The sequence below is a fragment of the Hyperoodon ampullatus genome, assembly GCF_949752795.1.
Source record: "Hyperoodon ampullatus genome assembly, chromosome: 7".
In the NCBI taxonomy this organism is placed as follows: domain Eukaryota; kingdom Metazoa; phylum Chordata; class Mammalia; order Artiodactyla; family Ziphiidae; genus Hyperoodon; species Hyperoodon ampullatus.
Genome location: NC_136920.1, coordinates 890,711 through 907,554, shown reverse-complemented (window position 1 = coordinate 907,554; position 16,844 = coordinate 890,711).

Below are 16,844 nucleotides of genomic sequence, written 5' to 3'. Positions count from 1 at the left end.
GTAAATACCACAATTTTTTGAACCAATTTTGTCTTTCCTAGGATATTTAAGGTGTACCCAAGTTGAGGTTCTTGTAAGCAGTGCAGCACTTAATTTTGCGGTGTCTCTGTCTTATTGATTTTCAGTATTCCCAAGGTATATTCCCTAGACTGAAAGTGGCCTTGGCTCTGTTGCTCTGTTGTTTCCTTGTTTTAGGGGACACAATGCACTCCTCCAGAGAGGCAGTTGGCAATTTACATCCTGCCCATCAGCATAACTAGGCTCACTGTTCTCCAGGGCCTGCCTTGCCTTTCTGGTTTTTACACATTTTGCGGATGTCCCTTTTGACCGGTGGTAAGTGATACTTCATTGTAGTTCAGATTTGCATTACCCGCTTGCTTGCTTGGCCGAAAAGGACGTATGCGTTTTCTTCTGAATATATTCAGGAGAAAACACGTACAGCATTTCTGGCCAAGTGCATCATTCTTGAAGTTGTGCCCCTCTTCCTGTGCTTTAAAGGCGATTCCAATGTACCTCTTGAAATCTGTTTCCTGCTATTCTGGCTCGCTTTCAAGTCCGCCTCGTTGCCTTCTCTCAACAGATTTTTGGACGATTGTTGTCCTTTATTTCTCGGACAGTTTGTGCATTTTTGTGGCCCTAAGCTCCATTTCTCAACTCGTTTTTTGTGAGCTGACCGCAAGTCCAAAATTTTGGTTCAGGACCTATACTGGTTCCCGGCGCGTGGCTGAGTCTTTGGGTAATTCTTCTTCCTGCCGGGAAATTAGAGTGACATGTGCCCATCCAAATGCCTAACAGCTACTCTCTCATTGGTTCTCCCTCTTCCCTTTCATCCGCTGTCAAATTGGCAACCTGTGCCAACCAGGAGGTTAAATGGTCTGTCTTTCCATGTTGGGAGATTGATAGTAAAGCAGTTGGAATGTCAAACCTGAGCACCAGGAGATGGATTATTAGATGAGTTTTAGTAATCTTTCATATTCACAGTGTGTCCATTCTCTAGGGTTCCCGTACATGTTATAGGTGTAGTAATATTCCCTTCAACCTGGAGAGTTGGGACCCTTGGAATGTGTGCCACACATTATTGCTTTAAATGGTCTGCATTTGCTCACCGAATCTGACCAATCCTCTCAGTCCCAAGTGTCCAGGCTTATGCCAAATCCAGCTGTCATTGTAGATATGGTCATTCCAGGTTTCATCAGAGCCCCTGAAGGAATTGTAAAGAATTTCCCTGTTTTTTTATTTTGTTTTTCAAATTCCTTTTTATAGTGGGTTTGAGCTGATTCTCACTGCCATGTTTATGACAGTCAAGACACACTTCATTCCCTTACGGAGACATATCAATACATAGGTTTTAAGTTTCTTACTAGTCAGATATATACCTCTGCGGGAAATATGGGGTTTTGAGTCCCTTTCACTGAGGAAAGTGTAGGTCTTTTCTATTCCATAGTTGGTTTTTGGAACGGTACATGTACTAATATCAAACTCTGGTTTTATGCATCACCCCACCTCTCCTTCCCCCTTAAGCAGGCATAAGAGTGTTTTCTAAATGTGAGACTCTGTTCTCTTTCCTAACTCAGTTCATGTGTAGCCATGTGTACAGGACCTTCATAAGTGATATCTTATGATAAGTTTCTTTTTCTCTGTGACTTATTTCACTTACAATCATCGTACCTGAATCCACTCATTTTGCTGCTACTGGCATTATGACATTGATTTCATGGCTGACTGATATTCCATCGTATGTAAGTAACACAATTTCTTGAACCAATTTTGTCTTTCCTGGGATATTTAAGGTGTACCCAAGTTGAGGTTCTTGTGAGCAGTGCAGCCCTAAATTTTGTGGTGGCTCTGTCTTATTGATTTTCAATTTTCCCAAGGTATATTCCCTAGACTAGAAGTGCCCTTGGCTCTGTTGCTCTGTTGTTTCCTTGTTTTAGGGAACACAGTGCACTCCTCCAGAGAGGCAGTTGGCAGTTTACATCCTGCCCATCCTCATAACTAGGCTCCCTCTTCTCCAGGGCCTGTCTTGCCTTTCTGGTTTTTACACATTTTGCGGATGTCCCATTTGACCGGTGGGAAGTGATACTTCATTGTAGTTCAGATTTGCATTGCCCGCTTGCTTGCTTGGCCAAAAAGGTCGTATGCGTTTTCTCCTTAATATATTCAGGAGAAAACACCTACGCTCTTGCTGGCTAAGTGCATCATTGTCGAAGTTTTGCCCCTCTTCCTGTGCTTTAAAGGCGATTCCAATGTACCTCTTGAAATCTGTTTCCTGCTATTCTGGCTCGCTTTCAAGTCTGCCTCGTTGCCTTCCCTCAACAGATTTTCGGACGATTGTTGTCCTTTATTACTCTGCCAGTTTGTGCATTGTTGTGCCCCTAAGATCCATTTTTCAACTCGTTTTTTGTGAGCTGACCATAACTCCAAAATTTTGGTTCCGGACCTATACTGGTTCCCGGCGTGTGGCTGAGTCTTTGGGTAATTCTTCTTCCTGCGGTAAATTAGAGTGACATGTGCCCGTCCAAATGCCTAACAGCTACTCTCTCATTGGTCCTCCCTCTTCCCCTTCATCCTCTTCCAAATTGGCAACCTGTGCCACCCAGGAGGTTAAATGGTCTGTCTTTCCAAGTCAGGAGATTGATAGTAAAGCAGTTGGAAAGTCAAACCAGAGCACCAGGAAAGGGACTATTAGTTGCGTTTTGGAAACCTTTCATATTCACAGTGTGTCCATTCTCTAGGTTTCCCGTATATGTTATAAATGTAGTAATATTCCCTTCAACCTGGATATTTGGGACCCTTGGAATGTGTGCCACACATTATTGCTTTAAATGGTCTGCATTTGCTCACCAAATCTCACCAATCCTCTCAGTCCCAAGTGTACAGCCTTATGCCACATCCAGCTGTCATTGTAGATAGGGTCATTCCAGGTTTCATCAGAGCCCCTGAAGGATTTGTAAAGAATTTCCCCGTTTTTTTGTTTTGTTTTTGAAATTCCGTTTTATAGTGGGTTTGAGCTGATTCTCACTGCCATGATTATGGCAGTCAAGACACACTACATTCCCTTAAGGGGACATATCAATACATAGGTTTTAAGTTTCTTACTAGTCAGATATATACCTCTGCGGGAAATATGGGGTTTTGAGTCCCTTTCACTGAGGAAAGTGTAGGTCTTTTCTATTCTGTAGTTGGTTTTTCGAACGGTACATGTACTAATATCAAACTCTGGTTTTATTCATCACCCCACCTCTCCATCCCCCTTAAGCAGGCATAAGAGTGTTTTCTAAATGTGAGGCTCTGTTCTCTTTCCTAACTCAGTTCATGTGTAGCCATGTTTACAGGACCTTCATAAGTGATATCTTATGATAAATTTCATTTTCTCTGTGACTTATTTCACTTAGAATCATCGTACCTGTATCCACTCATTTTGCTGCTACTGGCTTTACGACATTGATTTCTTGGCTGAGGGATATTACATAGTATGTATATAAAACAATTTTTTGAACCATTTTTGTCTTTCCTAGGATATTTAAGGTGTACACAAGTTGAGTTTCTTTTAAGCAGTGCAGCACTAAATTTTGAGGTGGCTCTGTCTTATTGATTTTCAGTATTCCCAATCTATATTCCCTAGACTGGAAGTGCCCTTGGCTCTGTTGCTCTGTTGGTTCCTTGTTTTAGGGAACACAGTGCACTCCTCCAGAGAGGCAGTTGGCAATTTACATCCTGCCCATCAGCATAACTAGGCTCCCTGTTCTCCAGGGCCTGCCTTGCCTTTCTGTTTTTTACACATTTTGCAGATGTCCCTTTTGACCGGTGGGAAGTGATACTTCATTGTAGTTCTGATTTGCATTGCCCGTTTGCTTGCTTGGCCAAAAAGGACGTATGTGTTTTCTCCTGAATTTATTCAGGAGAAAACACATACGGCATTTCTGGCCAAGTGCATCATTGTCGAAGTTGTGCCCCTCTTCCTGTGCTTTAAAGGCGATTCCAATGTACCTCTTGAAATGTGTTTCCTGCTATTCTGGCTCAATTTCAAGTCTGCATCGTTGCCTTCACTCAAAAGATTTTTGGACGATTGTTGTTCTTTATTTCTCTGACAGTTTGTGCATTGTTGTGCCCCTAAGCTCCATTTTTCAACTCGTTTTTTGTGAGCTGACCGCAAGTCCAAAATTTTGGTTCAGGACCTATACTGGTTCTCGGCGCGTGGCTGAGACTTTGGTTAATTCTTCTTCCCTCCGGGAAATTAGAGTGACATGTGCCCGTCCAAATGCCTAACAGCTACTCTCTCATTGGTTCTCCCTATTCCCTTTCATTCTCTACCAAATTGGCCACCTGTGCGAACCAGGAGGTTAAATGGGCTGTCTCTCCAAGTTGGGAGATTGATAGTAAAGCAGTTGGAAAGTCAAACCGGAGCACCAGGAGAGGGATTATTATTTGAGTTTTAGTAATCTTTGATATTCATAGTGTGTCCATTCTCTAGGGTTCCCGTACATGTTATAGGTGTAGTAATATTCCCTTCAACCTGGAGAGTTTGGACCCATGGAATGTGTGCCACACACTATTGCTTTAAATGGTCTGCATTTGCTCACTGAAACTGACCAATCCGCTCTGTCCCAAGTGTCCAGGCTTATGCCACATCCAGCTGTGGTTGTAGATAGCGTCATTCCAGGGTTCATCAGAAACCCTGAAGGAATTGTAAAGAATTTCCCTGTTTTTTTGTTTTGTTTTTGAAATTCCGTTTTATACTGGGTTTGAGCTGATTCTCACTGCCATGTTTATGGCCGTCAAGACACACTTCATTCCCTTACGGAGACATATCAATACATAGGTTTTACGTTTCTTACTAGTCAGATATATTCTTCTGCGGGAAATATGGGGTTTTGAGTCCCTTTCACTGAGGAAAGTGTAGGTCTTTTCTATTTCGTAGTTGGTTTTTGGAACGGTACATGTACTAATATCAAACTCTGGTTTTATGCATCACCCCACCTCTCCTTCCCCCTTAAGCAGCCATAAGAGTGTTTTCTAAATGTGAGACTCTGTTCTCTTTCCTAACTCAGTTCATGTGTAGCCATGTTTACAGGACCTTCATAAGTGATATCTTATGAGAAGTTTCTTTTTCTCTGTGACTTTTTTCACTTAGAATCATCGTACCTGAATCCACTCATTTTGCTGCTACTGGCCTTATGACATTAATTTCATGGCTGAGGGATAGTCCATCATATGCAAGTAACACAATTTCTTGAACCATTTTTGTCTTTCCTGGGATATTTAAGGTGTACCCAAGTTGAGGTTCTTGTAAGCAGTGCAGCCCTAAATTTTGCGGTGGCTCTGTCTTATTGATTTTCAGTTTTCCCAGGGTATACTCCCTAGATTGGCAGTGCCCTTGGCTCTGTAGCTCTGTTGTTTCCTTGTTTTAGGGAACACAGTGCACTCCTCCAGACAGGCAGTTGGCAATTTACATCCTGTCCATCAGCATAACTAGACTCCCTGTTCTCCAGGGTCTATCTTGCCTTTCTGGATTTTACACATTTTGCAGATGTCCCTTTTGAACGGTGGGAAGTGATACTTCATTGTAGTGCAGGTTTGCATTGCCCGCTTGCTTGCTTGGCCAAAAAGCGAATATGCGTTTTCGCCTGAATATATTCAGGAGAAAACGCATAAGCCCTTTTTGGCCAACTGCATCATTGTCGAAGTTGTGCCCCTCTTCCTGTTCTTTAAAGGTGATTCCAATGTACCTCTTGAAATGTGTTTCCTGCTATTCTGGCTCGCTTTCAAGTTCGCCTCGGTGCCTTCCCTCAACAGATTTTTGGACGATTGTTGTCCTTTATTTCTCTGACAGTTTGTTCATTGTTGTGCCCCTAAGCTCCATTTTTCAACTCGTTTTTTGTGAGCTGACCGCAACTTCAAAATTTTGGTTCAAGACCTATACTGGATCCCGGCGCATGGCTGAGTCTTTGGTTAATTCTTCTTCCTGCCGGGAAATTAGAGTGACACGTGCCCGTCCAAATGCCTAACAGCTACTCTCTCATTGGTTCTCCCTCTTCCCTTTCATCCTCTGCCAAATTGGCAACCTGTGCCAACGAGGAGGTTAAATGGTCTGTCTTTCCAAGTTGGGAGATTGATAGTCAAGCAGTTGGAAAGTCAAACCGGAGCACCAGGAGAGGGACTATTAGTTGAGTTTTGGAAACCTTTCATATTCACAGTGTGTCCATTCTCTATGTTTCCCGTACATGTTATAGCTGTAGTAATATTCCCTTCATCATGTATATTTGGGACCCTTGGAATGTGTGCCACACATTATTGCTTTAAATGGTCTGCATTTGATCACCAAATCTCACCAATCCTCTCAGTCCCAAGTGTACAGCCTTATGCCACATACAGCTGTCATTGTAGGTAGGATCATTCCAGGTTTCATCAGAGCCCCTGAAGGAATTGTAAAGAATTTCCCTGTTTTTGTGTTTTGTTTTTGAATTTCCTTTTTATAGTGGGTTTGAGCTGATTCTCACTGCCATGATTATGGCAGTCAAGACACATTTCATTCCCTTAAGGAGACATATCAATACATAGGTTTTAAGTTTCTTACTAGTCAGATATATACCTCTGTGGGAAATATGGGGTTTTGAGTCCCTTTCACTGAGGAAAGTGTAGGTCTTTTCTATTCTGTAGTTGGTTTTTGGAACGGTACATGTACTAATATCAAACTCTGGTTTTACTCATCACCCCACCTCTCCATCCCCCTTAAGCAGGCACAAGAGTGTTTTCTAAATGTGAGGCTCTGTTCTCTTTCCTAACTCAGTTCATGTGTAGCCATGATTACAGGACCTTCATATGTGATATCTTATGATAAATTGCTTTTTCTCTGTGACTTATTTCACTTAGAATCATCGTACCTGAATCCACTCATTTTGCTGCTACTGGAATTACGACATTGATTTCTTGGCTGAGGTATATTACATCGTATGTATATACCACAAATTTTTGAACCATTTTTGTCTTTCCTGGGATATTTAAGTTGTACCCAAGTTGAGGTTCTTGTAAGCAGTGCAGACCTATAATTTGGGGTGGCTCTATCTTATTGATTTTCAGTTTTCCCAAGGTATATTCCCTAGACTGGAAGTGCCCTTGGCTCTGTAGCTCTGTTGTTTACTTGTTTTAGGGAACACAATGCACTGCTCCAGAGAGGCAGTTGGCAATTTACATCCTGTTCATCAGCATAACTAGGCTCCCTGTTCTCCATTGCCTGTCTTGCCTTTCTGGCCTTTACACATTTTGCGGATGTCCCCTTTGACAGGTGGGAAGTGATACGTCATTGTAGTTCATATTTGTGTTGCCCGCTTGCTTGCTTGGCCAAAATGGACGTATGCGTTTTCTCCTTAATACATTCAGGAAAAAACACATACGCCCTTTCTGGCCAAGTGCATCATTGTCGAAGTTGTGCCCCTCTTCCTGTGCTTTAAAGGCGATTCCAATGTACCTCTTGAAATCTGTTTCCTGCTATTCTGGCTCGCTTTCAAGTGCGCCTCGTTGCATTCCCTCAACAGATTTTTGGACGATTGTTGTCCTTTATTTCTCTGACAGTTTGTGCATTGCTGTGCCCCTAATCTCCATTTTTCAACTCGTTTTTTTGTGAGCTGAAAGCAAGAACAAAATTTTGGTTCAAGACCTATACTGGTTCCCGGCGGGTGGCTGAGACTTTGTTTAATTCATCTTCCCTCCGGGAAATTAGAGTGACATGTGCCCGACCAAATGCCTAACAGCTACTCTCTCATTGGTTCTCCCTCTTCCCTTTCATCCTCTGCCAAATTGGCAACCTGTGAGAACCAGGAGGTTAAAGGGGCTGTCTTTCCATGTTGGGAGATTGATAGTAAATCTGTTGGAAAGTCAAACCGGAGCACAAGGAGAGGGACTATTAGTTGAGGTTTAGAAACCTATTGTATTCACACTGTGTCCATTCTCTAGGTTTCCCGTACATGTTATAACTGTAGTAATATTCCGTACAACCTGGAAAGTTGGGACCCTTGGAATGTGTGCCACACATTATTGCTTTAAATGGTCTGCATTTGCTCACCGAATCTCACCAATCCTCTCAGTCCCAAGTGTCCAGCCTTATGCCACATCCAGCCGTGGTTGTAGATAGGGTCATTCCAGGGTTCATCGGAACCCCTGAAGGAATTGTAAATAATTTCCCAGTTTTTTTGTTTTGTTTTTGAAATTCCGTTTTATAATGGGTTTGAGCTGATTCTCACTGCCATGTTTATGGCAGTCAAGACACACATCATTCCCTTACGGAGACATATCAATACATAGTTTTTAAGTTTCTTACTAGTCAGATATATTCCTCTGCGGGAAATATGGGGTTTTGAGTCCCTTTCACTGAGGAAAGTGTAGGTCTTTTCTATTCCGTAGTTGGTTTTTGGTACGGTACATGTACTAATATCAAACTCTGGTTTTATGCATCACCCCACCTCTCCTTCCCCCTTAAGCAGCCATAAGAGTGTTTTCTAAATGTGAGACTCTGTTCTCTTTCCTAACTCAGTTCATGTGTAGCCATGATTACAGGACCTTCATAAGTGATATCTTATGATAAGTTTCTTTTTCTCTGTGACTTATTTCACTTAGAATCATCGTACCTGAATCCACTAATTTTGCTGCTACTGGCCTTATGACATTAATTTCATGGCTGTGGGATATTCCATCATATGTAAGCAACACAATTTCTTGAACCATTTTTGTCTTTCCTGGGATATTTAAGGTGTACCCAAGTTGAGGTTCTTGTAAGCAGTGCAGCCCTAAATTTTGCGGTGGCTCTGTCTTATTGATTTTCAGTTTTCCCAGGGTATACTCCCTAGATTGGTAGTGCCCTTGGCTCTGTAGCTCTGTTGTTTCCTTGTTTTAGGGAACACAGTGCACTCCTCCAGACAGGCAGTTGGCAATTTACATCCTGTCCATCAGCATAACTAGACTCCCTGTTCTCCAGGGTCTATCTTGCCTTTCTGGATTTTACACATTTTGCAGATGTCCGTTTTGAACGGTGGGAAGTGATACTTCATTGTAGTGCAGGTTTGCATTGCCCACTTGCTTGCTTGGCCAAAAAGTGAGTATGCGTTTTCTCCTGAATATATTCAGGAGAAAACGCATAAGCCCTTTTTGGCCAAGTGCATCATTGTCGAAGTTGTGCCCCTATTCCTGTGCTTTAAAGGCGATTCCAATGTACCTCTTGAAATCTGTTTCCTGCTATTCTGGCTCGCTTTCAAGTCCGCCTCGTTGCCTTCCCTCAGCAGATTTTTGGATGATTGTTGTCCTTTATTTCTCTGAGAGTTTGTGCATTGTTGTGCCCCTAAGCTCCATTTTTCAACTCGTTTATTGTGAGCTGACCGCAACTCCAAAATTTTGGTTCAGGACCTATACTGGTTCCCGGCGCGTGGCTGAGTCTTTGGTTAATTCTTCTTCCTGCGGGAAATTAGAGTGACATGTGCCCGTCCAAATGCCTAACAGCTAGTCTCTCATTGCTTCTCCCTCTTCCCTTTCATCCTCTGCCAAATTGGCAACCTGTGCCAACCAGGAGGTTAAATGGTCTGTCTTTCCAAGTTGGGAGATTGACAGTAAAGCAGTGGGAAAGTCAAACCGGAGCACCAGGAGAAAGACTGTTAGTTGAGTTTGGGAAACCTTTCATATTCACAGTGTGTCCTTTCTCTAGGTTTCCCGTACATGTTATATCTGTAGTAATATTCCCTTCAACATGGATATTTGGGACCCTTGGAATGTGTGCCACACATTATTGCTTTAAATGGTCTGCATTTGCTCACCTAATCTCACCAATCCTCTCAGTCCCAAGTGTCCAGCCTTATGCCACATCCAGCTCTGGTTGTAGATAGGGTCATTCCAGGTTTCATCAGAACCCTTGAAGGAATTGTAAATAATTTCCCAGTTTTTTTGTTTTGTTTTTGTAATTCCGTTTTATAGTGGGTTTGAGCTGATTCTCACTGCCATGTTTATGGCAGTCAAGACACACTTCTTTCCCTTAAAGAGACATATCAATACATAGGTTTTTAGTTTCTTACTAGTCAGATATATACCTCTGCGGGAAATATGGGGTTTTGAGTCCCTTTCACTGAGGAAAGTGTAGGTCTTTTCTATTCCGTAGTTGGTTTTTGGAACGGTACATGTACTTATATCAAACTCTGGTTTTATGCATCACCCCACCTCTCCTACCCCTTAAGCAACCATAAGAGTGTTTTCTAAATGTGAGACTCTGTTCTCTTTCCTAACTCAGTTCATGTGTAGCCATGTTTACAGGAGCTTCATAAGTGATATCTTGTGATAAGTTTCTTTTTCTCTGTGACTTATTTCACTTAGAATCATCGTACCTGAATCCAATCATTTTGCTGCTACTGGCTTTACGACATTGATTTCTTGGCTGAGGTATATTACATTGTATGTATATACCACAATTTTTTGAACCATTTTGTCTTTCCTGGGGTATTTAAGGTGTACCCAAGTTGAGGTTCTTGTAAGCAGTGCATACCTAAATTTTGGGGTGGCTCTATCTAATTGATTTTCAGTTTTCCCAAGGTATATTCCCTAGACTGGAAGTGCCCTTGGCTCTGTAGCTCTGTTGTTTACTTGTTTTAGGGAACACAATGCACTCCTCCAGAGAGGCATTTGTCAATTTACATCCTGTCCATCAGCATAACTAGTCTCCGTTTTCTACATTGCCTCTCTTGCCTTTCTGTCTTTTACACATTTTGCGGATGTCCCCTTTGACAGGTGGGAAGTGATACGTCATTGTAGTTCAGATTTGTGTTGCCCGCTTGCTTGCTTGGCCAAAAAGGACGTATGCGTTTTCTCCTTAATACATTCAGGAAAAAACACATACGCCCTTTCTGGCCAAGTGCATCATTGTCGAAGTTGTGCCCCTCTTCCTGTGCTTTAAAGGCGATTCCAATGTACCTCTTGAAATCTGTTTCCTGCTATTCTGTCTCGCTTTCAAGTGCGCCTCGTTGCCTTCCCTCAACAGATTTTTGGACGATGGTTGTCCTTTACTTCTCTGACTGTTTGTGCATTGCTGTGCCCCTAATCTCCATTTTTCAACTCGTTTTTTGTGAGCTGAAAGCAAGACCAAAATTTTGATTCAAGACCTATACTGGATCCGGCGGGTGGCTAAGACTTTGTATAATTCTTCTTCCCTCCGGGAAATTAGAGTGACATGTGCCCGTCCAAATGCCTAACAGCTACTCTCTCATTCGTTCTCCCTCTTCCCTTTCATCCTCTGCCAAATTGGCAACCTGTTCGAACCAGGAGTTTAAAGGGGCTGTCTCTCCAAATTGGGAGATTGATAGTAAAGCAGTTGGAAATTCAAACCAGAGCACAAGCAGAGGGACTATTAATGATGTTTAGAAACCTATTGTATTCACACTGTGTCCATTTCTAGGTTTCCCGTACATGTTATAACTGTAGTAATATTCCGTACAACCTGGAAAGTTGGGACCCTTGGAATATGTGCCACGCATTATTGCTTTAAATGGTCTGCATTTGCTCACCGAATCTCACCAATCCTCTCAGTCCCAAATGTCCAGCCTTATGCCACATCCAGCCGTGGTTGTAGATAGGGTCATTCCAGGGTTCATCGGAACCCCTGAAGGAATTGTAAATAATTTCCCAGTTTTTTTGTTTTGTTTTTGAAATTCCGTTTTATAATGGGTTTGAGCTGATTCTCACTGCCATGTTTATGGCAGTCAAGACACACTTCATTCCCTTACGGAGACATGTCAATACATAGTTTTTAAGTTTCTTACTAGTCAGATATATTCCTCTGCGGGAAATATGGGGTTTTGAGTCCCTTTCACTGAGGAAAGTGTAGGTCTTTTCTATTCCGTAGTTGGTTTTTGGTACGGTGCATGTACTAATATCAAACTCTGGTTTTATGCATCACCCCACCTCTCCTTCCCCCTTAAGCAGCCATAAAAGTGTTTTCTAAATGTGAGACTCTGTTCTCTTTCCTAACTCAGTTCATGTGTAGCCATGATTACAGGACCTTCATAAGTGATATCTTATGATAAGTTTCTTTTTCTCTGTGACTTATTTCACTTAGAATCATCGTACCTGAATCCACTCATTTTGCTGCTACTGGCCTTATGACATTAATTTCATGGCTGTGGGATATTCCATCATATGTAAGTAACACAATTTCTTGAACCATTTTTGTCTTTCCTGGGATATTTAAGGTTTACCCAAGTTGAGGTTCTTGTAAGCAGTGCAGCCCTAAATATTGCTGTGGCTCTGTCTTATTGATTTTCAGTTTTCCCAGGGTATACTCCCTAGATTGGTAGTGCCCTTGGCTCTGTAGCTCTGTTGTTTCCTTGTTTTAGGGAACACAGTGCACTCCTCCAGACAGGCAGTTGGCAATTTACATCCTGTCCATCAGCATAACTAGACTCCCTGTTTTCCTGGGTCTATCTTGCCTTTCTGGATTTTACACATTTTGCAGATGTCCGTTTTGAACGGTGGGAAGTGATACTTCATTGTAGTGCAGGTTTGCATTGCCCACTTGCTTGCTTGGCCAAAAAGTGAGTATGCGTTTTCTCCTGAATATATTCAGGAGAAAACGCATAAGCCCTTTTTGGCCAAGTGCATCATTGTCGAAGTTGTGCCCCTATTCCTGTGCTTTAAAGGCGATTCCAATGTACCTCTTGAAATCTGTTTCCTGCTATTCTGGCTCGCTTTCAAGTCCGCCTCGTTGCCTTCCCTCAGCAGATTTTTGGATGATTGTTGTCCTTTATTTCTCTGAGAGTTTGTGCATTGTTGTGCCCCTAAGCTCCATTTTTCAACTCGTTTTTTGTGAGCTGACCGCAACTCCAAAATTTTGGTTCAGGACCTATACTGGTTCCCGGCGCGTGGCTGAGTCTTTGGTTAATTCTTCTTCCTGCGGGAAATTAGAGTGACATGTGCCCGTCCAAATGCCTAACAGCTAGTCTCTCATTGCTTCTCCCTCTTCCCTTTCATCCTCTGCCAAATTGGCAACCTGTGCCAACCAGGAGGTTAAATGGTCTGTCTTTCCAAGTTGGGAGATTGACAGTAAAGCAGTGGGAAAGTCAAACCGGAGCACCAGGAGAAAGACTATTAGTTGAGTTTGGGAAACCTTTCATATTCACAGTGTGTCCTTTCTCTAGGTTTCCCGTACATGTTATATCTGTAGTAATATTCCCTTCAACATGGATATTTGGGACCCTTAGAATGTGTGCCACACATTATTGCTTTAAATGGTCTGCATTTGCTCACCTAATCTCACCAATCCTCTCAGTCCCAAGTGTCCAGCCTTATGCCACATCCAGCTCTGGTTGTAGATAGGGTCATTCCAGGTTTCATCAGAACCCTTGAAGGAATTGTAAATAATTTCCCAGTTTTTTTGTTTTGTTTTTGTAATTCCGTTTTATAGTGGGTTTGAGCTGATTCTCACTGCCATGTTTATGGCAGTCAAGACACACTTCATTCCCTTACAGAGACATATCAATACATAGGTTTTTAGTTTCTTACTAGTCAGATATATACCTCTGCGGGAAATATGGGGTTTTGAGTCCCTTTCACTGAGGAAAGTGTAGGTCTTTTCTATTCCGTAGTTGGTTTTTGGAACGGTACATGTACTTATATCAAACTCTGGTTTTATGCATCACCCCACCTCTCCTACCCCTTAAGCAACCATAAGAGTGTTTTCTAAATGTGAGACTCTGTTCTCTTTCCTAACTCAGTTCATGTGTAGCCATGTTTACAGGAGCTTCATAAGTGATATCTTGTGATAAGTTTCTTTTTCTCTGTGACTTATTTCACTTAGAATCATCGTACCTGAATCCAATCATTTTGCTGCTACTGGCTTTACGACATTGATTTCTTGGCTGAGGTATATTACATTGTATGTATATACCACAATTTTTTGAACCATTTTGTCTTTCCTGGGGTATTTAAGGTGTACCCAAGTTGAGGTTCTTGTAAGCAGTGCATACCTAAATTTTGGGGTGGCTCTATCTAATTGATTTTCAGTTTTCCCAAGGTATATTCCCTAGACTGGAAGTGCCCTTGGTTCTGTAGCTCTGTTGTTTACTTGTTTTAGGGAACACAATGCACTCCTCCAGAGAGGCATTTGTCAATTTACATCCTGTCCATCAGCATAACTAGTCTCCATTTTCTACATTGCCTCTCTTGCCTTTCTGTCTTTTACACATTTTGCGGATGTCCCCTTTGACAGGTGGGAAGTGATACGTCATTGTAGTTCAGATTTGTGTTGCCCGCTTGCTTGCTTGGCCAAAAAGGACGTATGCGTTTTCTCCTTAATACATTCAGGAAAAAACACATACGCCCTTTCTGGCCAAGTGCATCATTGTCGAAGTTGTGCCCCTCTTCCTGTGCTTTAAAGGCGATTCCAATGTACCTCTTGAAATCTGTTTCCTGCTATTCTGTCTCGCTTTCAAGTGCGCCTCGTTGCCTTCCCTCAACAGATTTTTGGACGATGGTTGTCCTTTACTTCTCTGACTGTTTGTGCATTGCTGTGCCCCTAATCTCCATTTTTCAACTCGTTTTTTGTGAGCTGAAAGCAAGACCAAAATTTTGATTCAAGACCTATACTGGATCCGGCGGGTGGCTAAGACTTTGTATAATTCTTCTTCCCTCCGGGAAATTAGAGTGACATGTGCCCGTCCAAATGCCTAACAGCTACTCTCTCATTCGTTCTCCCTCTTCCCTTTCATCCTCTGCCAAATTGGCAACCTGTTCGAACCAGGAGTTTAAAGGGGCTGTCTCTCCAAATTGGGAGATTGATAGTAAAGCAGTTGGAAATTCAAACCAGAGCACAAGCAGAGGGACTATTAATGATGTTTAGAAACCTATTGTATTCACACTGTGTCCATTTCTAGGTTTCCCGTACATGTTATAACTGTAGTAATATTCCGTACAACCTGGAAAGTTGGGACCCTTGGAATATGTGCCACGCATTATTGCTTTAAATGGTCTGCATTTGCTCACCGAATCTCACCAATCCTCTCAGTCCCAAATGTCCAGCCTTATGCCACATCCAGCCGTGGTTGTAGATAGGGTCATTCCAGGGTTCATCGGAACCCCTGAAGGAATTGTAAATAATTTCCCAGTTTTTTTGTTTTGTTTTTGAAATTCCGTTTTATAATGGGTTTGAGCTGATTCTCACTGCCATGTTTATGGCAGTCAAGACACACTTCATTCCCTTACGGAGACATGTCAATACATAGTTTTTAAGTTTCTTACTAGTCAGATATATTCCTCTGCGGGAAATATGGGGTTTTGAGTCCCTTTCACTGAGGAAAGTGTAGGTCTTTTCTATTCCATAGTTGGTTTTTGGTACGGTGCATGTACTAATATCAAACTCTGGTTTTATGCATCACCCCACCTCTCCTTCCCCCTTAAGCAGCCATAAAAGTGTTTTCTAAATGTGAGACTCTGTTCTCTTTCCTAACTCAGTTCATGTGTAGCCATGATTACAGGACCTTCATAAGTGATATCTTATGATAAGTTTCTTTTTCTCTGTGACTTATTTCACTTAGAATCATCGTACCTGAATCCACTCATTTTGCTGCTACTGGCCTTATGACATTAATTTCATGGCTGTGGGATATTCCATCATATGTAAGTAACACAATTTCTTGAACCATTTTTGTCTTTCCTGGGATATTTAAGGTTTACCCAAGTTGAGGTTCTTGTAAGCAGTGCAGCCCTAAATATTGCTGTGGCTCTGTCTTATTGATTTTCAGTTTTCCCAGGGTATACTCCCTAGATTGGTAGTGCCCTTGGCTCTGTAGCTCTGTTGTTTCCTTGTTTTAGGGAACACAGTGCACTCCTCCAGACAGGCAGTTGGCAATTTACATCCTGTCCATCAGCATAACTAGACTCCCTGTTTTCCTGGGTCTATCTTGCCTTTCTGGATTTTACACATTTTGCAGATGTCCGTTTTGAACGGTGGGAAGTGATACTTCATTGTAGTGCAGGTTTGCATTGCCCACTTGCTTGCTTGGCCAAAAAGTGAGTATGCGTTTTCTCCTGAATATATTCAGGAGAAAACGCATAAGCCCTTTTTGGCCAAGTGCATCATTGTCGAAGTTGTGCCCCTATTCCTGTGCTTTAAAGGCGATTCCAATGTACCTCTTGAAATCTGTTTCCTGCTATTCTGGCTCGCTTTCAAGTCCGCCTCGTTGCCTTCCCTCAGCAGATTTTTGGATGATTGTTGTCCTTTATTTCTCTGAGAGTTTGTGCATTGTTGTGCCCCTAAGCTCCATTTTTCAACTCGTTTTTTGTGAGCTGACCGCAACTCCAAAATTTTGGTTCAGGACCTATACTGGTTCCCGGCGCGTGGCTGAGTCTTTGGTTAATTCTTCTTCCTGCGGGAAATTAGAGTGACATGTGCCCGTCCAAATGCCTAACAGCTAGTCTCTCATTGCTTCTCCCTCTTCCCTTTCATCCTCTGCCAAATTGGCAACCTGTGCCAACCAGGAGGTTAAATGGTCTGTCTTTCCAAGTTGGGAGATTGACAGTAAAGCAGTGGGAAAGTCAAACCGGAGCACCAGGAGAAAGACTATTAGTTGAGTTTGGGAAACCTTTCATATTCACAGTGTGTCCTTTCTCTAGGTTTCCCGTACATGTTATATCTGTAGTAATATTCCCTTCAACATGGATATTTGGGACCCTTAGAATGTGTGCCACACATTATTGCTTTAAATGGTCTGCATTTGCTCACCTAATCTCACCAATCCTCTCAGTCCCAAGTGTCCAGCCTTATGCCACATCCAGCTCTGGTTGTAGATAGGGTCATTCCAGGTTTCATCAGAACCCTTGAA